The sequence below is a fragment of the Chrysemys picta genome, chromosome 7, assembly GCF_011386835.1.
Source record: "Chrysemys picta bellii isolate R12L10 chromosome 7, ASM1138683v2, whole genome shotgun sequence".
Classification (NCBI taxonomy): Eukaryota; Metazoa; Chordata; order Testudines; family Emydidae; genus Chrysemys; species Chrysemys picta.
Genome location: NC_088797.1, coordinates 21,234,248 through 21,258,296, shown reverse-complemented (window position 1 = coordinate 21,258,296; position 24,049 = coordinate 21,234,248). Strand labels below are relative to the sequence as shown.

General features: G+C 45.3%; 1 long non-coding RNA gene across 1 annotated transcript in view; it reads left to right on the top strand.

Annotated features, from left to right (window-relative positions):
* The window catches only part of LOC135972551 (uncharacterized), a 61,830-nt gene extending 39,620 nt beyond the window's left edge, over positions 1-22,210 (top strand). Inside the window, exons 2-3 of the long non-coding RNA XR_010589047.1 lie at positions 17,758-17,883; positions 21,707-22,210. This is a non-coding gene — a long non-coding RNA (uncharacterized LOC135972551). The remainder of the gene's footprint in view (positions 1-17,757; positions 17,884-21,706) is intronic.
* Positions 22,211-24,049: the final 1,839 nt, after the last annotated feature.

Genomic DNA, 24,049 nt, shown 5'->3' with positions numbered 1-24,049 from the left:
CATCAGCAGACCCCTCTCCAAAGACTTGGCAGACATGGGTGATGCATTGTCCAGTGTTGCAGCCACTTATACTGCCAACAGGCTCTCCTTCCCTTGTTTAAAGTGCAGCTCTCTGTGGTGCATTGAAAGCCCCAATAACATTGAGCACTTGACACGTTCTCAGCTCTGTACAGACATTACCTAATCAATCCTCACAATCCCACACTGAGGGGAGTGAGTAAATATTCCTGGGCCCAGTTCACTCTCACTGTACAAGCCAGGCGAATGGCCCATGGTGGCACACAATGTCACAAGCTTCCCACCACCCCTGCTCCACTGGGGAGGGGGCCTTGCAGTGCATCTGAAGTGCATTTCCCAGGGGGAGCCTCAGCTATAAATAAAGCTGGCCTCTCCCAACAAAACCTCCAGGTACAACCACCATCTGCCTCCCCCTGGAGATGACTGAGGCAATGTCCCTGTGAATGCAAGGGACATCTATTTCACATCCCTATCTATGCCCCGGTGATGAATCTTGTCCATCATCTATATTTGACAGAGAGGGCGATTGACATAGAGAGGTTCAGTGACTTCTCCAGTGTCGTAGAGTGACTCAGTAGCAGAGTCGGGAATAGACCCCAGCAGCTCCTACATGTATTCCAGTCCAGTGTTCCACTCACTAGACCATGCTTAATATTGCTTATCTCAACTCATTCCATGTAATTCCTTGGCATGCCGTATGCCCAGGCCACACCTTCCCAGATTCCCATTTAGTCCCCCATAGCGGGGTGATCACCCGCTCCTGCCCGGGAGGGCTTAAAACAGCCCTGGCAGAGGGCTGGGGCAGAGGAAAAGCTGGGCTGATTGGCAGAGCAGCCGCAGCTGGGCCACGCCCCAATCAGGCCACAGCTGGCCTGTATAAAAAGGCTGTGAGCCAGAGGCCCAGGAGGAGTCTCTCTCCGGGCTGGGAGAGAGCAGGGTCTGGCTGCCTGCAGTAAGGGCACTGGAAGTGAAGCAGGGCTGGGGAGAACCAGAGGAGCGGGGGAGCTCCAGGCTGGCAACTCCCCAGGCTGCAGGATCTGGTCCAAGGCCCATAGAGGTACTGGGTGGCAGAGGAAGGCAGCAGGTCCGAAACCCCTTGCCTATGATGAGTGGCTTTTACACTGCAGTCTGCCCCAGGGAGCAGGGGCTTGGTGATGACTGGCAGTAGCCCAGACTGAGGCAAAGTGGGGATAGAGGGTTGGGGGTTCCCCAGAGAGGGGAGACCCAGAGACAGAGCGTGGGCATATTGCCAGGGGGCAGCACCCCAGATAAAAGGGCACCGGGATCCAGGAGGGACCCGGGGCCGGAAACAAGCAGGACAGCGGCCTGCAGAGAGCGCCCAGGCTGGAAAAGAGCTAATTCCCTGAGACGACCAGCAGGAGGTGCCACAGGGGTGAGTCCCACATGCTTACAAGTGGTGGAGAATGCAGGCATGTGCAGTCCGCCCCGATACAAGGGGCAAGGACTGTTGGACGATTGCCCAGATCCAAGACCGGAGACATGAGAGACCTTTATTGGAGAGCCTGAGTGGCCCGTCTTGCCGAGCAGCAAGCAGGGCTGCTTCAGCTGCTGCGGGGAGGGCACAAGGACCTGTGGGGAACCAGGGCACTTGAAGAGGGAATGCCCCCACGGAACTCGCAGGGCCCACGCGAGCCCTCAAGGAAGGGCTATGCCAGCGACAGACCAGAAAAGAGCTCATTCCCTGAGACGACCAGCAGGAGGCGCCGCAGGGGTGCATCCTGCACGCTCACACCCCCCCCTTTATTTTTCACTGTCCACTTGCATATTGGAACACTACGTATGGCACCATCCAAAGGGGCTGTGTTGGGAAGTAAGCACTGTCGGGCCACACCTGACTCCAAATGCTGCCGAGTGCTGCTTCTTAGATCAACTTCTCTCCCTCTCCCTCCTTAGCTACATGCTCTTGCTCCTGTGCGCTAATGAGCCACATGCACGACAGAGGGTGGTTTTGCAATCGCTTCTGAGATACTAGCCTGCACAGTACCACAAAGGAGGTTAAGTGAGGATTCACCACCAAGCTTATATAAACAGTATTGCCCTTGAAGTGCATCATTTCCCCACTGTGCTGAGCTTTGTAAAGATCTCCTTCTGACTCTATCTTACAAATGTTCTATTGATGGCAGCCGTATTAACAGTCATGCTCGTAGCGTGGAATGGCTTTGTGTAGCCTAAAGTCATTAGGGTTTCCTTCATGGATCAAGGATCATTAGCAAAGGGAAACATTTAAATGATTGCTTGATTAATTTCTCTCGAAACAGGGTCTGCAACCTTCTAGCATGACAGGGAAGATGTTTGTGGTGCTAAAGTGTGCGTGTTTCATGTTATGTAAGGGGGTGACACATGAGTACCAGTGGGTTCTGGAGCGGGGGATTCTTGCTCTTCAGGTCAGAAAAGGGGGAGAGGGTCACAGAGTTGTCCCTCAGCCTCAGAGGCAGTGGGAAGAGGATAGAGTGGCTTCCAAAGAGTCACTTGCTCCTCCAGTGGCTGTTCATGCGAATATTGAGATATACCGGGCCCACTGGTGGTAGCTGTGAGGATGCGTCTCTAAAGCAAATGGATCCATGAGGCCACATAATCTAGTAATGATAAAGGCCTATTCAATCATCTAGTCCATCCCATGGTGGCCAGCACAGGACTGTTCCTACAGAGTTGCCCTGAGCGTTGCCCAGTCTAGTTTTAAGTTAGTCAGATCCTGGGGCTCCTGTCTCTGCATTTTCTTTGATATTTTCCTAAACAGATTTTTACTGATTTTTTTTTCTTGTGTGTGTATATGTGCATTGATTACCCAAATAGATAAGTGCATGAAATGCAAAAAAGAAATCAAGGGAGAATAATGAAATAAGCCAGGATAGTAAAGTGGGGAACAATCGGAAATGAAGCAAAATGGAAAGAAAAAAACAACAATAAAAGCAAGAATGAAAATAGTATTTCAGCCACAGTGCTACTGAGCAGATCGCAGGCTCAAAGCCAAATCTGTGGTTTGCAGGTGGGAGAAAAGATCATTAAAGATCCCGCACCCACCCACCCACCCATTCATATAAAATCTAAGTAGTCCTGCTCCAGGTCCTTTGAAACAAAAGCAAACATAATCTGGTTGAGCTCATTCTCTGCAGTTTAATACAGAACTTTTAAGAGTCATGGTGTCCACTAATGTTGGTTTGCTTGGCTGCAAGCGCTGGCAATCTTCAGTTCTGTGCAGGGGTTCTACTTCCTGGCAGTTATCTCAGCAAAGACTGGTTTGAAACATGCATTTCAAAATACAGCCCTGCAGCAGTCTGCTCAAATACATACCAAGATCACGGCCAGATCTATGCATTATGTTCATTGGGGTGGTGCTAAAGGGTGCTGTCCCTGATTGTCCCAGTCCAGTTATTTCTTGGAAATAGTAACAGAGGGTCCTGTGGCACCTTTGAAACTAACAGAAGTATTGGGAGCATAAGCTTTCGTGGGTAAGAACCTCACTTCTTCAGATGCAAGTAATGGAAATCTCCAGAGGCAGGTATAAATCAGTGTGGAGATAACGAGGTAAGTTCAATCAGGGAGGGTGAGGTGCTCTGCTAGCAGTTGAGGTGTGAACACCAAGGGAGGAGAAACTGCTTCTGTAGTTGGATAGCCATTCACAGTCTTTGTTTAATCCTGATCTGATGGTGTCAAATTTGCAAATGAACTGGAGCTCAGCAGTTTCTCTTTGGAGTCTGGTCCTGAAGTTTTTTTGCTGTAAGATGGCTACCTTTACATCTGCTATTGTGTGGCCAGGGAGGTTGAAGTGTTCTCCTACAGGTTTTTGTATATTGCCATTCCTGATATCTGACTTGTGTCCATTTATCCTCTTGCGTAGTGACTGTCCAGTTTGGCCAATGTACATAGCAGAGGGGCATTGCTGGCATATGATGGCATATATAACATTGGTGGACGTGCAGGTGAATGAGCCGGTGATGTTGTAGCTGATCTGGTTAGGTCCTGTGATGGTGTTGCTGGTGTAGATATGTGGGCAGAGTTGGCATCGAGGTTTGTTGCATGGGTTGGTTCCTGAGTTAGAGTTGTTATGGTGCAGTGCGTGGTTGCTGGTGAGAATATGCTTAAGGTTGGCAGGTTGTCTGTGGGCGAGAACTGGCCTGCCTCCCAAGATCTGTGAAAGTGAGGGATCATTGTCCAGGATGGGTTGTAGATCACTGATGATGCGTTGGAGAGGTTTAAGCTGAGGACTGTAGGTTATGGCCAGTGGAGTTCTGTTGGTTTCTCTTCTGGGCCTGTCTTGTAGCAGGAGGCTTCTGGGTACAAGTCTGGCTCTGTTGATTTGTTTCTTTATTTCCTTGTGTGGCTATCGTAGTTTTGAGAATGCTTGGTGAAGATCTTGTAGGTGTTGGTCTCTGTCTGAAGGATTGGAGCAGATGTGATTGTACCTCAGTGCTTGGCTGTAGACGATGGATCGTGTGGTGTGACCGGGGTGGAAGCTGGAGGCATGAAGGTAGGCGTAGCGGTCGGTGGGTTTTCGGTATAGGGTGGTGTTAATGTGGCCATCGCTTATTTGTACGGTGGTGTCTAGGAAGTGGACCTCCCGTGTAGATTGGTCCAGGCTGAGGTTGATGGTGGGGTGGAAGCTGTTGAAATCATGGTGGAATTCTTCCAGGGTCTCCTTCCCCTGGGTCCAGATGATGAAGATGTCATCAATATAGCGTAGGTAGAGAAGGGGCATGAGTGGACGAGAGCTGAGGAAGCGTTGTTCCAGGTCAGCCATAAAAATGTTGGCATATTGTGGGGCCATGTGGGTGCCCATAGCGGTGCCACTGGTCTGGAGGTATATATTGTCACCAAATTTGAAATAATTGTGCGTGAGGATAAAGTCACAGAGCTCAGCAATAAGTTGTGCTGTGTCATCATCAGGGATACTGTTCCTGACAGCTTGTATTCCATCTGTATGTGGGATGTTTGTGTAGAGAGCCTCTATATCCATGGTGGCTAGGATGGTGTTTTCTGGGAGGTCACCAATGCATTGTAGTTTTCTCAGGAAATCTGTGGTGTCACAGAGATAGCTGGGAGTGCTAGTGGTGTAGGGTCTGAGTAGGGAGTCCACATATCCAGACAGTCCTTCAGTGAGAGTGCCAGTGCCCGAGATGATGGGGCGTCCAGGATTTCCAGGTTTGTGGATCTTAGGTAGTAGATAGAATAACCCCGGTCGGGGCTCTAAGGGTATGTTGATTTGTTCCTGTGTTAGTGTAGGGAGTGTCCTGAGTAGATGGTGCAGTTTCTTAGTGTATTCCTCAGTGAGATCTGAGGAAAGTGGCCTGTAGAATTTGGTATTGGAGAGTTGTCTGGCAGCCCCCTTCTGGTAGTCAGACCTGTTCATGATGACAACAGCACCTCCTTTATCAGCCTCTTTGATGATAATGTCAGGGTGGTTTCTGAGGCTGTGGATGGCATTGCGTTCTGCACGACTTAGGTTATGAGGCAAGCGATGTTGTTTTTCCACAATTTCTGCCTGTGCACGTCGGCGGAAGCATTCTATGTATAGGTCCAGACTGTCATTTCGACCCTCAGGAGGAGTCCATGTGGAGTTCTTCTTCCTGTATTGTTGGTGGGAGGGTATCTGTGTATCAGTGCGCTGTTCAGTGTTATCTTGAAAGTATTCTTTGAGTCAGAGGTGGCGAAAGTAGGCTTCCAGATCACCACAGAACTGTATCATGTTCGTGGGGGTGCTGGGGCAAAAGGAGAGTCCCCGAGACAGGACAGACTCTTCTGCTGGGTTGAGTGTGTAGCTGGATAAATTGACGATATTGCTGGGTGAGTTAGGGGTACCCCTGTTGTGGCCCCATGTGGCAGGTAGAATTTTAGACAGCTTACGGTCCTTTTTCCTTTGTAGAGAGGTGAAGTGTGTAATGTAGATCTCCTGTCTTATTTTAGTAAAGTCCATTTGTGTGGAGGGTTGATTATTTATGAAAGTCTCCAGGTTGGAGAGCTCTTTCTTGATTTTTTTCTGTTTGCTGTATAGGATGCTGATAAGGTGGTTCTTCAGTTTCTTTGATAATGTATGGCATAATCTCTCACTGTGGTCTGTGCAGTATGTAGATAGCAATGGATTTTTCACCTTCAGTCCATTTGGTATGATGTCCATCCATTTGCATTTGGAAAGGAAGATGATATCTGTCTGTATTTGTGCAAGTTTCTTCATGAGGTTGATAGATTTCCATTCCATACGGCTAAATGCAGTGCCTTGCATGGTGTCAGGAGAACACTTCAACCTCCCTGGCCACACAATAGCAGATGTAAAGGTAGCCATCTTACAGCAAAAAAACTTCAGGACCAGACTCCAAAGAGAAACTGCTGAGCTCCAGTTCATTTGCAAATTTGACACCATCAGATCAGGATTAAACAAAGACTGTGAATGGCTATCCAACTACAGAAGCAGTTTCTCTTCCCTTGGTGTTCACACCTCAACTGCTAGCAGAGCACCTCACCCTCCCTGATTGAACTAACCTCGTTATCTCCACACTGATATATACCTGCCTCTGGAGATTTCCATTACTTGCATCTGAAGAAGTGAGGTTCTTACCCACGAAAGCTTATGCTCCCAATACTTCTGTTAGTCTCAAAGGTGCCACAGGCCCCTCTGTTGCTTTTTAAAGATTCAGACTAACACGGCTACCCCTCTGATACTTGGAAATAGTATTCATTTCAAACGTATCCTTTTTCTTCTCTGTGTGAACCAGCCCCATTTGCCAAGAATATTTGCTAGTTGTAAAGGGCTCGATCATGGTTTTGCCATAAACCCTGTGGAAGGGGCAGCACATAGCTGTGCGACCCCAGGCAAGTTCAGGAATCAAATTTTGGCTAACAGTCATAATCAGCTTCCCTGTATCCTGCTGCTGTGGGCGAGGAAGTACTGTGCATCAGCCCCTATACCTAGTGTAGCGTAGGTCCCCCAGTGTGCTGACACAGCTGTGCTGGCTGGCTCATTGTGGTGTAGAGCCAAAGCTGCACCCATTCTTCACTCCTTCCTGCTTGCTCCCCACTCATGTGTGCAGGGGGAGGAGAAGCATCTCCACAGAGTCTGCTGTCCACCTCTGAGTTGCTACCCATGGTATCATAGGCTCAAGCATCCACGAAAAAAAATAGGTTTCAGAGTGGTAGCTGTGTTAGTCTGTATCAGCAAAAAGAACAAGGAGTCCTTGTGGCACCTTAGAGACTAACAAATTTATTCTTGACGTCTGATTTGTGTCCATTTATTCTTTTGCGTAGAGATTGTCCAGTTTGGCCAATGTACGTGGCAGAGGGGCATTGCTGGCACATGATGGCATATACCACATTGGTAGATGTGCAGGTGAACAAGCCTCTGATGGTGTGGCTGATGTGATTAGGTCCTATGATGCAAACAGGGAAAGATTAAGAATGAGTTCTCAAAACTGGATACTCTCATAAAAAGCCAACCTTCCACACAAACTTCCTTGTGGCTGGACTTTACAAAAACTAGACAAGCCATTTACAACACACACTTTGCTTCTCTACAAAGGAAAAAGGATACAACTATCTAAACTGCTACATGCCACAAGGGGCCACAACAGTGGTTCCCTTAACCCACCCAACAATATTGTTAATCTTTCCAGCTATACTCTTAGCCCAGCAGAAGAGTCTGTCCTATCTCGGGGCCTCTCCTTCTGCCCCTCCACCGCCACGAACATGTTACAGTTCTGCGGTGACCTGGAATCTTACTTTCGACATCTCCAACTTAAGGAATATTTCCAACACACCTCTGAACAGCACACTAATCCACAGAAACCTTCCTACCAGCACTACAAAAAGAAGGATTCTGTGTGGATTCCTCCTGAAGGTCAAAACAACAGACTGGACTTCTACATAGAGTGCTTCCGTCGACGTGCACGGGCTGAAACTGTGGAAAAGCAGCATCACTTGCCCCATATAACCTCAGCCGTGAAGAACACAACGCCATCCACAGCCTCAGGAACAACTCTGACATCATAATCAAAAAACCGACAAAGGAGGTGCTGTCATCATCATTACCCTTTGATCCCACTGAGGGTTACCAAAAGAAACTACACCATTTGCTCAAGAAACTCCCTGAAAAAGCACAGGAACAAATCTGCACAGACACACCCCTAGAATCCCGACCAGGGGTATTCTATCTGCTACCCAAGATCCATAAACCTGGAAATCCTGGGTGCCCCATCATCTCGGGCATTGACATCCTGATAGCAGGATTGTCTGGCTATGTAGACTCTCCTTAAGCCCTATGCTACCAGCATCCTAGCTATCTTCGAGACACCACTGACTTCCTGAGGAAACTACAATCCATTAGTGATCTTCCAGAAAACACCATCCTGGCCACTATGGATGTAGAAGCCCTCTACACCAACATTCCACACAAAAATGGACTACAAGCCGTCCGGAACAGTATCCCCGATAATGTCATGGCAAACCTGGTGACTGAACTTTGTGACTTTGTTCTCATCCACAACTATTTCACATTTGGGGACAATGTATACCTTCAAGTCAGCGACACTGCTATGGGTACCCGCATGGCCCCACAGTATGCCAAAATTTTTATGGCTGACTTGGAACACTTCCTCAGCTCTCGTCCCCTAATGCCCCTACTCTACTTGAGCTACATTGATGACTTCTTCATCATCTGGACCCATGGAAAAGAAGCCCTTGAGGAATTCCACCATGATTTCAACAATTTCCGTCCCACCATCAGCCTCAGCCTGGACCAGTCCACACAAGAGATCCACTTCCTGGACACTACAGTGCTAATAAGTGATGGTCACATAAACACCACCCTATTCCAGAAACCTACTGACCGCTATACTTACCGACATGCCTCCAGCTTTCATCCAGACCACATCACACAATCCATTGTCTACAGTCAAGCTCTAAGATATAACCACATTTGCTCCAATCCCTCAGACAGAGATAAACTCCTACATGATCTCTATCAAGTGTTCTTAAAACTACAATACCCACCTGCTGAAGTGAAGAAACAGATTGACAGAGCCAGAAGAATACCCAGAAGTCACCTACTCCAGGACAGGCTCAACAAAGAAAGTAACAGAACGCCACTAGCCGTCACCTTCAGCCCCCAACTAAAACCTCTCCAGCACATCATCAAGGATCTACAACCTATCCTGAAGGACGATCCCTCACTCTCACAGATCTTGGGAGACAGGCCAGTCCTCACTTAGAGACAGCCCCCCAACCTGAAGCAAATACTCACCAGCAACTACACACCACACAACAAAAACACTAATCCAGGAACCTATCCTTGCATCAAAGCCCGTTGCCAACTCTGTCCACATATCTATTCAAGGGACACCATCATAGAACCTAACCACATCGGCCACACCATCAGAGGCTAGTTCACCTGCACATCTACTAATGTGGTATATGCCATCATGTGCCAGCAATGCCCCTCTGCCATGTACATTGGCCAAAGCGGACAGTCTCTACACAAAAGAATAAATGGACACAAATCAGACGTCAAGAATTAGAACATTCAAAAACCAGTCGGAGAACACTTCAACCTTCCTGGTCACTCAATTACAGACCTAAAAGTCGCAATTCTTCAATAAAAAAACTTCAAAAACAGACTCCAACAAGAAACTGTAGAACTGGTATCAATTTGCAAACTGGACACCATTAAATTAGGCTTGAATAAAGACTGGGAGTGGATGGGTCATTACACAAAGTAAAAACTATTTCCCCATGCTAATTTTTCCCCTACTGTTACTCACACCTTCTTGTCAAGTATTTGAAATGGGCCATCTTGATTATCACTACAAAAGTTTTTTTTCTCCTGCTGATAATAGCCCACCTTAATTAATTAGTTTTGTTAGAGTTGGTATGGCAACACCCATTTTTTTCATGTTCTCTGTGTGTGTATATATATCTTCCTACAGTCTTTTCCACTGCATGCATCCGATGAAGTGGGTTTTAGCCCACGAAAGCTTATGCGCAAATAAATTTGTTAGTCTCTAAGGTGCCACAAGGACTCCTCGTTTTGGGGAAAAATATAGGGAATGCTCAGCACCCACCAGTCACAACTGTTCTGCGGGAACCCAGGGTTTGGTGTCCCAGGGTTTGGGGTTTTGAGTACAGAGATCTCAGCCTCCTTAGTTCCATGGCGAACACACCAGAAAACTCATGCAAAAATTTGGAAATGTATTGATTGGGATACACAGCAGAACAACTCAGCTCCTGGTAGACCTGTTAGATCCCAATTATTGCAATAGTTCCATTGGCCTGGACTGATTGCTCCACTGCCTGCTCTTCCAGGGCCATGAGCAGTTTTGGTGCTGCGGTGTTGTCCAATCTAAGGTTTCCCAGGCATGACCCCCAAATGCCTTTACATGCAATTCTGCGTTTAAAATAAGAAAAAAAGGGCAAGTTTCCCTCAGGCGCCGTCAGATGCTAATACAATCTGTAATTAATTCAGATTCTGAGGGGCTCACATTTCTCTCACTCGCTCACAACTTCAATCAGATTTTTGTGGCTCTGCTTTCATGCCACTCCGCACTGCAGTTCTGATTTATCTAGAACTGTGCTACATGGGCATATTGGCAGGAAAGACTCAGATAAAAGAAGAAATCATGAGGGAAATCATTAATGCAGAATGTATTTAAAAAAAAAAACACCCTAAACCAAAAGGTCCCATGCTAATATGAATCCCCCAGGAATGCCTTAAATTACAGACAATTTGCTTGATTGGACTGCACTGGTCCTAAGTATCAGAGAGACAAATCGCTCTTAACAAATGTTAAATCAAATAAGATAGACAAGAAATCTTGATAATGTGAAATGAATTTTGTAAAATTAAGACATCTGCAGAATGTTCTGTCCATAATAAAGCAATAATCTCCCTGAAATGGGGCCTGTCTCATTATCCAGTTTGATGACTGGTTTGAGTGATCTTATCTCATAAATGAGTTAACTCTAAAGCAGTAAATGGCATTTTTCTTTCCAGGCACCAATGGGTGGTAGGAAATACATCTATCTATATTTGTCCATCTTTCTAGTGGCCAATCTCCCATTCATTCTCTGTCACCTGCAGCCAAGTTGATCCCACTGGATGTAGGGAAGAACCTTGCTGCTCGGTGACCACCAGGTAGAGATTACATTTTTGGGATTACATTTGCTAGGAAGAGGCTCAAGGCAGTTTGCCTCTCGGCTCCAGAGCTGCCAAACTTCAGGCAGGGGCTGAATGAGATTTTTCTCTGTGCTGGGGAGAGACTGCATAAGGATGAAGGGGAAATTTTCTTTTGTCTCCTTAGTTCTCACTCCTCCTTGTCCTGCCCTTTGTCCCACCCTTGCACTGCTAGTGCCAGAGAAGAGCACCTAACCTCCCTTCCATTATGCTATTTTCACCCCCAACCCATCAACACTCTGCTCTGCCAGATGCACTTGTCAAGTCAAGAGCCAAGCAGAGAATGAACGAATTGAGTCCAGGGTTTTTGACTGGAGTCTTTTCTCACCACTCTGGCCAGGTGTTTTGGCCCCCTGAAGAGGGTTGGTGAGATGAGCAGACTGCACTCCGACCACGTAAGCAGGATCAGGGAAGGGCAATTGAAAAGGGCAGGGTTTAGTTCCCCTCCCATACTGCTCCCCACTGGAGTTATACCCGAGATTAATTTGTCCTGGAATCTCATCTCCAGCCCTGTTCTTTTTACATCCCTGATCAATCCACTTTTGCTAAACTAGGAGGGAAACATCCATCCATTTAAATTTTCTTTAACAAAGGGAAGAGTGAGTGGATTCAGTGCTCATGAGAGCGAGGGTCTCCTAGTGCTGCTTCCCCCACGTGGTTCTTGCCTGTGCACCTCAATCCTGACCTGCCCATTAAAGAGACATCTATAAAGCCACCAGTTCTGAGGGGATTATTTTTATAATAAGCTCTTGTCAGTAGTTCCTTGTGGCAAAGAGGATGTAATTGAAAGAAAGAGACCACTCACAGTGCAGGCTATTCAAACACACCAAGGATCATGTATCATAATGCACCTTAAACTGATTTGCTGTGAGTTACTGCGAGGTAATATACCCCGTGTCAGGTACTGCGGTATAGCTGCAGGTCACAGAGCATTGCCTAGTGCATAAACAAGGCTGCATGGCTTAGAGCAATGTTATAATTGAACATATATTGTGGATTATTACTCTGTGTGATATGCAGTGTGGAGCTGGGACTGTCTCTAGATCATATTGCATCGGAACTAAGTTGGAAACTCTTTTTAAGCCACCATTCAAATGCAAAACAGAAGTAAAAGGCTCTAATGATGATGATAATAAAGCAACACGTCTCCAGGGCGAACAAGTGTGTTGGGCACTGCAATTCCGTCTGTGCTCTCTCATAAAGTTAGACAGTTCCATCAATGGGGGAAGTAAACACCCTGGATAATTAAAGGTGAGTTCTGAACAGCAACCCTTCAACTCCCCCTAGGCTTTATTAATATAATTGATTTTGGAACATTAATAAGGGTATTTGTCAGCCTTAAGGAATTGAAAACCGAGGGTGAGTGAGAAGGCTGGGGGAGGAGCTAATGGCTAGTCCTCAGCCACAAATTCATGGCGGGGGGGGGGGGTGAAGTGTCTGCTACAAAGAATTGATTAGTTGTGTCAAGTGATTAACTTTGGTCTTACACAGGAATTAAAAATATGTTTTTTGAAAAAGAGCAAACACCTGATGGGTGCAGGAGAAATTACAGAGCAAGGCGCTCTCCAAATGCCACATGGCTCTTCTTATAATTTTTGCATAAATAGTTTCCCCTGTGCTTCCATTTCATGATTTAGCAGTCCTGAACCAAGATCAAGGGTGAGACCCTAGCAGGTCTCAGTGGAAGAAAGTTACCCTGGAGGTCTCTGCCAAGGTGGCATAGAACTGATAGACTAGGCTTGTAATCAACTCTCTGAACTTAGACGAAAATTTTACTGATCCGTGAATTTCAGGGCTGAAAGAAGGAGCTCATCAATATGGACGTTTTTCTTTCTTTCAGATTAAGAGGCTCACACTGTTCTTTGGAAAATTTAAAATGCTGAAATCCTGATTTAGCCTAGGAGAGCACAGTTGTTTACAAACCATCAAGAGAACAAAAATTATATGCCTCTTCCTAATAAAATATTGTGTCTGGATAATGCCAGGCTACATGGCAAAAGTACAAGTATGAAATTATATTTCAGATACGAGCTAGGCCTTATAGGGATGCTTGATGACTTCCAAAAGATCTATCCTGAACCACAGTGAGTAAATATGTGTCTGCACCTTCGCTCAAAATTAAAGTGAGTAGGATTTCTACATTAGGCCCCAATCTTGTAAATAGCTACATAAATAACTTTATGCAGAGGTCTCATTCCATTGACCCCAATAAGACTACTCATGAGAATAAAGTTATCCATAGACACAAGATTTGCAGTATCAGGGCCTTAAAGATCATTATATTGTTTCTCAAAGAACTGACATCCCCGTTCTATATCCCTTTTCATACGAAGGGCCAGATTCTGTTGACTGCTGTAGCTGAACTTTACAGAGTATGAGGTCTTTGTCTTTAAACTGCTGGATGTTTGGGGGAATGAGTAACTAGTTGGGAGTGGGACATGCATGTATGTGTAGCCATACTGGGGCATCTGACAGCCCCCTGGCAGACAGTACTGTATTTAAAGAGATCACCTATTCAACTTGGAAGCACCTTAGCCAGTCAACATACCACTGAAATATTTCATGGGCCAGGAATGTGAGTTTAGTAAAGTGCTACACCCAAAGTTGCAGTCTTCTGGATTAGGATATCAAATTTCTGTACTCTGCCCACTGCACAAATCCAGCTGGGAATCGGCAGTCCTGCTGGGTAGATCCATGAAAAATTAATGTAAAATGGCAAACGAGCTGAGGTGAATGGTAGAGGCTCAATCCCTTGTTTAAGAGAGAGAGAGACCACTCCTGTACAGTGATGCTTTTTTCCAGAGTTAATGCAAGTAAATGGACGAAGGAAAGTCCTGGTGGGAATGACATTCCATTGGGGCACTGCTCCTGGACCTCTGACATTTTCCTCTTTGTGCTCCCCAACGCCACCATCTTCAAACATCCTACACCAGCACAACCAGCCCTATGAACCTATGTAGAACTTTCTGAGCACCGGCCCAAGGCAGTTCTTCTGTGGCCGTCTGAGTGTCCTCCACGCTCACAGAGACTGTGTGTTCTCCTGACCCACATTTCCTTCTGTGCTGCCAAAACACGAACAAATCCATGGCTGCGAAGAAATGGCACGTGTGTCACTATGCTGCACATGACTATTGGGAACTTCCCTGCAATGGAAGGGACAGAACCTCAAGCTTCCAGCTGCAAAAGCACCAGTCCCTGTTGCTGTAGAGAAAGAACCGCCTTAGGCAGATATTAGCAATGTAGGACTTTAGAGGTGACAGACCATACAAGAGTTCTTCAGCTTAGTAGAGGACAATGGTGTGCAGACACACAGTCACAAACCAGTTTGTGTCAATACTGTGTTCACACGCAGATCATCAAATGTGTATTAAGAAAGAAAGAGAACACAACCACGAAGGGATGAATGGATGGACAGATGGATGGACAATGATTATAATGCATAGGAAGTTATAATAAAGAGAGAATGATTGAGAGAAAGAGAATGAGGTATTTCTCTCTTTCTCTCTCTCTCCTCAAAAGGGAAATTCTTACACATACATAAATCATCTAGCTCCAGGATGGGAGCAAAGACAAGTTTCCATAGCAACAAGATCTATGCTGTAAAGCAGAGCTGCCCTTTGTTATGTATCTCTGTGATATTTCTCTCAGACATGTCATTGGCAATTACCCACAGAAGCAGAGCTCAAATTGTACCATAGCCCAGCGGATCCACCTTACATTATTTTCTGTAATTAATGAGATTATTGAATTTCCATGCTAATAAAGCGTGGCAAGGAGTCTGAAAACAACTTCTCTTTGAACCAATTTGGAACAACTCCTTTGTGTTATTTCCCCTTCACCTTTGAGTAGACCCTTTTAAAAAATTTAAAAAATAACAAAGCTTTGTGCAAAGCTCTCCTGCGCTGTTATGAGTCAGCGCGGTATAACGACGTTGACGTCTCTGTGTTGCCAGGAGGTGAAGACCTGTGTAAATGTTCGTGAAAGCAGTTTCCAAGCTATTCATCTTTGATAACATTGTTTCTTGATGAATGCTAGAGCTTCACTTAGCTGCCTGTGTATCATTTTTTGACAGGTCTCCATCTATTCTTGTGCTGCCTACCCATGGAAAGCGCTCTTTATATACCGAAGAGTCACTCATTTAAATCGTTCCCTTCTGAAGCTTTTTTTCAATGAAGTTTCTGTTTAATATGGGCTCCATCCGCCCTTGGACAAGAGCAGATTACAGCCTCTTGTGGAAGGTGTGGGGGGGGGCGGGGTGGTAGGGCCTAAGGGTAGTGTTGCATTGGGAAACCCAGATAAGGTCCTTCACAAATCAGGATGCCACTTGTGCACTGAACTGCAATGATTGTGCACTCATCGTAAGACTGTTGAGGGACATATGGCTGATGTGTTCACAAAAGGGCTTTTTTTTTTTTTTGGTCCAGAAGAGGTAAATCAGTGTTTCTCAAACTGGGGTCGCTGCTTATGCAGGGAAAGCCCCTGGCGGGCCTGGCCGATTTGTTTACCTGCCGCGTCCACAGGTCCGGCCAATCGCGGCTCCCACTGGCTGCGGTTCGCTGCTCCAGGCCAGTGGGAGCTGCTGGAAGCGACGTGGGCCGAGGGACTTACTGGCCGCCGCTTCCAGCAGCCCCCATTGGCCTGCAGCGGCGAACCGCAGCCAGTGGGAGCCGCGATCGGTCGGACCTGCGGATGGGGCAGGTAAACAAACCGGCCCGGCCCGCCAGGGGCTTTCCCTAAACAAGTGGTGACCCCAGTTTGAGAAACACTGAGGTAAATCTTCAGGGGATGAGGAATGATCTTGTAGTTAACACACACGACTAGAAGCCAAGAGACCACCTGGGTTCTGATTGTGGTTCTACTTCAGACTTTATGCTTGAGCTTGGGCAAGTCATTTCACCTCTCTCTTAATTCTGCCATCTGTAAAAAGAGGGTAGGAACACAAGAGTCTTGTGAAGCTAAGTCTGTGTAGGTTTGTAAACTATTTGTGATCTTCCAGTGGAAGGTGCTATATACATACAAAAAACGTATGCCTGCATATTGGAGAGCATTTGGAGAATCATTACATCATCTTGCAGTTGGTTTTTTCCTACACTAATGCTGTCTCTGGTCTTTTATAGACTCTTCCTGCTACTCATTCCCTCTTAAGGTTTCTAACTTGCATCTGTTTCCTTGGCTTATGGAAGCATTTTGAGAGCTTCAGATGACAGGCACTTTATAAATGGAGAGTATTGCTATGAATTTTGGAACATCCTTGTTTTGTTTTCTATCTTTCCACTTTATTATAAAATAATCATTATTTATTAGTAAGGTGCTGACAATGTGCTCGACACCATACAACACATTCAGGAAGCCCAGGTCCCTGACCTTCAAGCACCTGACTTTCTGAATAGCCAACAACAGTTCAGACCCAAAGTGCAATGGGGAGGGGAGAGTTTCTATCTCAGAGCACAGTAAGTTGGGTTTTTTATGATCGGTGTGTGATGGCCTTTTTTTCTCAGTTGTTTGCAGTCTTGTAGCTGTGTTGGTCCCAGGATATTAGGATATTAGAGAGACAAGGTGGGTGAGGTGAATCTTTTATTAGATCAACTTCTGCTGGTGGAAGGTACAAGCTTTCAGACTACACAGAGCTCTTCTTTAGGTTTGGGGAAAGAAATCAGACTGCCTGAGAGCATGTCTACACTGCAATACAACCCTGTACTTGAGCCTGGGTTCAAGCTAATCCTCTGCACATCTTCACCACAACTGTGCTAACCCAGAGCTTGGACCCAGAGTCCCAGGACCCTGCAGGGCTGGAAGGTCCGAGGTCAAATCAAGCCAGGACCCAGGGCCTGAGCCCTATTGCTTTACAGTGTAGCCATAGCCGCGCTTGGCTCGGGTCCTGGGAGTCATCCGGAAGTATCCCACAATTCCATGGGATAACCTCCTGAATCCTCTCTATCCCAATGATCTGCAATCCCATTCCATTGTAAACAGAAGGCCCCCACTTTGGCAAACAGCAGCTGCTCAGGTCAGTGTTAACTCGTTCTGTTCTGATCACTGATCTGCAAACCCAATGTCAGAAATCCTCCTTGGCTTGCAATGGAGAGTGAATGGATCAAGCCTTTTGCAAAGCAAGCTCCTTCCTGGTAACGTGCAGGGTGGGCAGTAAAGTTTTCCCACATTGCACCACAGTCCTAGGGCTAGAGTGGCCACATTTTGGGGTGGGGAGTGCTAGAGACTCTAGGATATAGTTACAGTGGGTCAGGTCTGCACACTAGCACGTGGATGCCAGAGATGTAGGTTCAAGCACGGGTTAGAAAAGTTTTAACATAGGGTTTAAATACAGTGTAGATGCTCAAGCCCAGGGTTCCCTAACACAGGTCAGCTGACTCAAGTCCCACTAACTCTGGACTTACATTGCCTTGTAGAGATACTTTGAACTTAATATAGGATGTAGGGTGACCAGATGTCCCGATTTTATAGGGACAGTCCCAATTTTGGGGGCTTTTTCTTATATAGGCACCTATTACCCCCGACCCCCATCCTGATTTTTTATACTTTTTTATATTTTTTATACTATTTTTTAGACTAGACGCGATAAATCGACCACCAAGCACTCTCCCGTCAACTCCAGTATTCCACCAGGGGGAGAGGCGCAGGTAGAGTCGACGGAAGAGCGTCAGCCGTCGACTTACCACAGTGAAGACACCACGGTAAGTACGTCGACTTCAGCTACGTTATTCACATAGCCGAAGTTGCATAACTTAGATCGATCCCCCCCCTCCCTAGTGTAGACCAGGCCTTAGTAACACTACCTCCCTGAGCGGTGTAGAGTTATGGTTGATGTAATTAGGTCAATGCAGTGTCAGTGTAGACAACTGTTACTGGCCTCCAGGAGCCATCCATAATGCCCCACACTGACAATACAATTGGTACTAGTCCACTGACACAAGGAGCCAGGTGTGCACACACACACACAAGTGATTTAATAACTGTGTTGACATGGCCTAAGGGGTAACAAACATTGTAGAAAGCCACTTGTGAAGGAGTGGCCCATAAGAGTTAGATTCTTATCCAAAACTGATTGAAGTGAACCATTAAGGGTTAGCAGGCAGGTGTGTATTACAGATTGTTGTAATGAGCCATGAAACCAGTGTTAAGTCCATGGTTTTTAGTGTCTAGCTATGAATTTAAGTTCCCGGGCTCAGCTTTTGAAGGTGTTGTGTAGTTTTCCTTTGAGGATGAGTATTGAAAGATCCAATATGGAATGATCACTTTGTGAAAAGTGTTCACACATGAGTGATATGGTGTTCTTGTCTTTTATCATTTTTCTGTGTGAGTTATTTTGAGAACATGGTGATTGTCTGTCTGGTTTTACCCATACAGTTCTTATTCAGACAGTTAATGCACTGGATGAGGTATACCACATGTTGAGACAGGCAAGTGTAGGACCCATGAATCTTGAAAGATGAATTGTGGGAGATATTTATCATTCAGTAAAAGATATTACCTTACATACCTTGTATTTTTTCTCAGGTGAGTTATCATTAGTAGGCTTGCCATGAGTACTTTCTTACCATATTTTTAGCAAAAATTCAAATTTTCTAAAATTTTCTAACCAGCTGTACACAGTAACTTCGCAGGATTGGGTAGGGTGGCATAATATATATACTGCCAGTCTGGGACACAGGAGATATAGGTACTATTCCCAGCTCAGCCACTGGACTGCTGGATGATCTTGGGCAAGTCATGTCCTTGTCCTGTGCCTCAGTTTCCCCATCTGTAAATGGGGATAATGATACTTGTCTCCTCTGTGAAGCACTTGGAAATCTATTGATGAAAAGTTCTGTCAGAACTAGATATTATATTATTTACTTGTGCTTTTTATTTTAGCATCTACTCTCATTCTTCTCTTCCTTCTTAATTCCCCTCTTTCTTTCTTTTTCTTGTTTAAGATCCATCTCCTTCTGATAGCTAAGCAATGTAGTACTAGTTACACTCCTATCTCCAGATTTGTTTTTCTGTCGTTAAAGTTTCAGAATGTTATACAGTACAGTCAAACCAAATTGCATAGTTGTCTTTTCTTCTCTCAGTTTTCTCAGCTACCTCACTTCCTCACAGTCATCAGATATTTTTGCACTGCACTCTGATTTCTCTTTCTGCAGTTGCTCATTATAGTGTCATCTAAATATGTATTGAACTGCTTATGTGATGATCTGGCCATCAACAAACTGCTGTTTTTATCCTTCGGCTAGGTATGCCTTGTTGGAATTATTGGCAGATATCCAGATCAGAGGCACCAATGCCCTTTTCTTTAAAGTTGAGCTGAAATGTCGAGTTGTGATGCTTGAGAGTTGTATAGTTGCATTTCAGCCAATATGACACAACTTGCTGGGAAATTACATCTTATAGTATACATGATCTCAGAAATGTAGCATATTGTTTCCAAAAGAAGTGCCCATTCTCATGAAATGTCATTTTTAATACTCCGAATGAATTGGCAAAACTCATCCTTGTTGGAACTCTCCTAAGGAGGGATTTGATATCAAATATTTTGGGACTTGTTTCTAATTAATGTACTGAGATTAATAAAAGGAATGGCTATCAATTTAGCAACCATAGTTTTGCTTCCTATCTGGTTCATGTAGACTGGAGATGCCAGCGTCAAACATGGAAATTGAGCCAAGCCCTACCACATATCGTGTCACCTGAGTCAATGCTCCCTTGAGGCTGGGAAAATCCCCATTATCCAGTACCTAAAACCCAAATGTTATGGGGAAAAAGTTCTTCACAATCAGGCAGAATTCTGAGCTAAGGAAATTGACTTTAGTTAGAGATTTGTTAGGTGCCGACTGATTTTTACCTGTGATAAAAGTCTGTGGTACCCAATAGCTACTTTATAAAAACCTGAATTGGATGGATAGATGGATAATTTGTTAGTCTCTAAGGTGCCACAAGTACTCCTGTTCTTCTTTTTTCATCTAACACTAAGGAACTCTGAAGGAAAAAAATCAGCCAATAACAAGACTTCTGCCTTTATTAGCATAAAGATAGAGCCAGGGAACTGTGTAGCCTGAAGAACATAAAGGGACAACCTGGATACCTGCTGACATCCACGCTTCTGAAAGGGGCTCGTTTTTTCCAGTTAAATAGTGGGAGGAAAGTGTGATCCGTAGACTGTCAGGAAACAGGGAATGAAAAAAGGCTGGAAGCAGTCTGATGGGTCTCTTTTCAGCTCTGTGACTCATCCACTCTTGCTGTCCACTACCCACCAATTAAACATGAGATCATACTGTGTTTCTACTCTGGCTATGGCAAGAAACACTGATTAAATATTGTCCTTGTGAGTTTATCAAGGAGCCGTGTATGTGTAAATTGATTTAATGATTGTAACTATTAATACTGTGGATAGGTGGGATTTGCGAGTGCATGAGAACTTTTTCCAGGTATGGAATAGTAAAATACTGCAGCAAATCTGTCGCAGCAGGTCATACAGATATCCCAGCTACCAGTTAAGCAGCACATACACTGCACGGGGGAGAGACCTTGGGAGCTTCTGGTCTTCAGCTAGCAGAAGTTCTCCATTAGTTTTTGGCATATAAGGGATAATATTCTTTAAATTAGGCAACCTCTAGATGCCGGTTTATTAGAGAAGATAAATCAATAAAACAATACAAAATGAAAACAAGCCTCCTAACTAGGTAGGATTCATCATGAAGCCTTTGGTGAGAGGAGCCTGAGACTGTAAATAGTTTCCTCTTGTCTGCACACACCTAGACTAATTCTTGTAACTAAAGCTGTGTGGAGGATGGAAATTCTCTGTGACCGGATTTTGAGATTTAAAAAAAAAATTGCTCAGATTAGGAGCAAGCCCCAACATTTTCAAAATTCTCCATGGAAAAAAAAATGCTTAGGGCCAAGGAAAGCATTCATGTTGACAACATCGAAATATTTTGTTTCTATTTCAATTTTTTTAAATGTGTATCATATAACACTAAATTGAAGAGTTTCAAAATAAAAAATCATCGCAAAAGAAAACAGCGAAATGTTTCATTCCAAAAATGTCAAAACGGAATGTTTCAGTATTGTTGGAGATTTCCACAAGCTCTTCAACCTTGACAGAACTGCATTCATCCCTGGAAAATGGTTCCATCAAAGATTTTCTCACCAGCTCTACCTTCAGCTCTACTTCAGGCTTTTACAGTCTTAACCATTCCCTTTGCTCCCATCAGCCATTGCTTCAATTGGAGGAAAACATATACAGATGGCAACCTCTTCTTCACAGAGCTATATAAACCTTTCCCTTTATACCTAAAACTCTCTTGGAGCAAAATCCTGGGATAAAAAAGAATCTCCTTTTGGAAGCACCTAAGGATTCAGTCCCTTTCTAACCTAATAGCTAGGGTTCTGTCTACATCATGCCAACTTTCTCTGAACCCTTTCACCGCTCCTCTCCTCTTATTAGAGCTGGTCAGAAAATTGTGATGAAAATTAGGGGGATTCCAAGCATTTTTGTGATTTTTTTTTTCCTTTCAGTTGTCGAACAGCTCTTAGAATTCCAGCCTAGAAGAAGGAAGTAAAGCTGTGTTGAAAAAAAGAGAGCAAGTGAGAGAGAATTTGACCGGGACAATAAGATAACAGAGCTCCTGCTCATGGTGTTTCTATAGATGGTATGGAAATGGTTGAGACCCATTTGGTATGGAAATGATTGAAAACCAAACCAGAATGGTATGGAAATGGTTATGTGTCTGTTATTTGAAAACACTTGTCAGATAGCATGGATGGACAATTGTCTGACTAAGCATTGTTGACAAATGGTTCACCTCTTTTGTTTCCCTTCATTATTCATGTTATGTGGTTGGTCACCTGAATCACATAGTATTGTTTCTGCTCTCTGATTGGATGATGGAAGTGCTTAAAAGGAGACCTGCATGAATACTGCAGCACACATACACCCAGTGTAGATTGTTAGGTGAATAATAATTCCTGCTAAAATATGTGACGTTTTTGTCATTATTATTATCATGCAATTGCTGAATACTCGTGAATAAAAAATAACATGCCCCAGAAAATTGCAACACACCAAACTAAGTCCTTTTATTTGTAAAACACAATCATGAATTGGGGCGGGGTTTTTGGTTGCTTGGTTTGCTTGGGTTGGTTTAGCAATCAATATGCTCTAATAACATGTCCCACAGAAATCTTTCCCCCCCCCTTTCCCCGCCCCCCTGCCTTTCTTCTCCAGTGTGGGTCACTGCAGCTTTCTAGAATTTGATGTGTGCTTTAGCTGTAATTCTTTCCTTACAATATTATATTCTGGAGATTAGGGCAGCATGTCCAATATGATTTAGGTCACAAGCCTGATTACCACATTTCTGTTCCCAGCATATTGAGAGACAGGCCTCCTGGAAACTGACCTTTTCATTCCATGCACCGAGGCCTTAATGCTGCACAGCACAAGTGTGGAGTGCTGTTCAGATAAGTGCATGGGAAAAGTGTCGAGTAGGACAAGGAGTGCAAGGGAACTTGATCCTGCAATACTGAGGGCACTGTTGGGCAACCAGCTCCCAAACCACTCCTGCCTACTAGCAGGTGTGAGGCTTAAGAGCAGACAATGCCGCTAAACTTCTAATTAGCACAACAGGATGGTATTTAAGACCATGTCCCCCAAACGCACCCATTCTTCACCCACGCCCTGCCTCTCTTTACCTGAGACTCCACAGACTAAGACAGGCATGGTCAGTGTGCTTGAAGCTAACTACCACTCATGTCAGAACATTACGCTGAGCACTTAACCTTGTTTGCACCCATGCAAAGCCTCTGCTCACAACCCTGCCCTCCCTCCTGTCCCATATGCCAGGACTTGCAGGATCAAAGCCTTTAAGAAATAGGAAGAATAGTGGATAGGGCTCAGTAGGGCACTGAGATTCAAGAGACTTAGATTTGATTCCTGAATCAGCCGCAGACTGCCTGTCTGACCTTGGGAAAATTGCTTGATCTACCCTGTGCTTCAGGTCCCCATTCGTAAAATGGGCATAATAATAGCTCTCTTCCTGACAGGGGTGTAGCGGAGATTCAATCCCCTAATGATTGCGAGGTACTCAGATTCTATGGCAGGAGTGGCCAACCTGTGGCTCCGGAGCCACATGCGGCTCTTCAGAAGTTAATATGCGGCTCCTGGTATAGGCACTGACTCCGGGGCTGGAGCTACAGGCGCCAACTTTCCAATGTGCCGGGGGGTGCTCACTGCTCAACCTCTGGCTCTGCCACAGGCCCTGTCCCCACTCCATCCCTTCTTGCCCATCCCCTGAGCCTGCAGTGCCCTCGCTCCTCCGCCCCGAGCTTCCTGCACCCCCGAAACAGCTGATCGGGAGGTGCGGGGAGGGAGAGGGAGGTGCTGATTGGCAGGGCTGCCGGTTGGTGGGAGGCGCTGGGAGTGGGGCAGGGGAGCTGATGTGGGGGCTGCTGATGTATTACTGTGGCTCTTTGGCAATGTACATTGGTAAATTCTGGCTCCTTCTCAGGCTCAGGTTGGCCACCGCTGTTCTATGGTGATAAGAGCCATATCAGTATTTAAGGGGGTATAGTGGATATAAGCATGTAGTTCTAAAAGATCCTATGTAGTCCTGGCCACCAACCCATCCAGGCCTTTGTTGGATTCTAGGCAGTGCAGATTTACTGCAGCAGCTGGATGAGCAAAGCAAGAACAAGAGCGAACTTGTAGTCTGCTTGTAGGGGGAAGAGGAGACATCTGACAAAAATTTCACCACAGCTGTAGTCCTTTCATAGCATTAATGCACGGACAAAGGATGCACAAGCCTCTGAGCTATTCAGCTCTCTGGGGCAGGGACCATCTTTTCATTATATCTGGGAGCAACG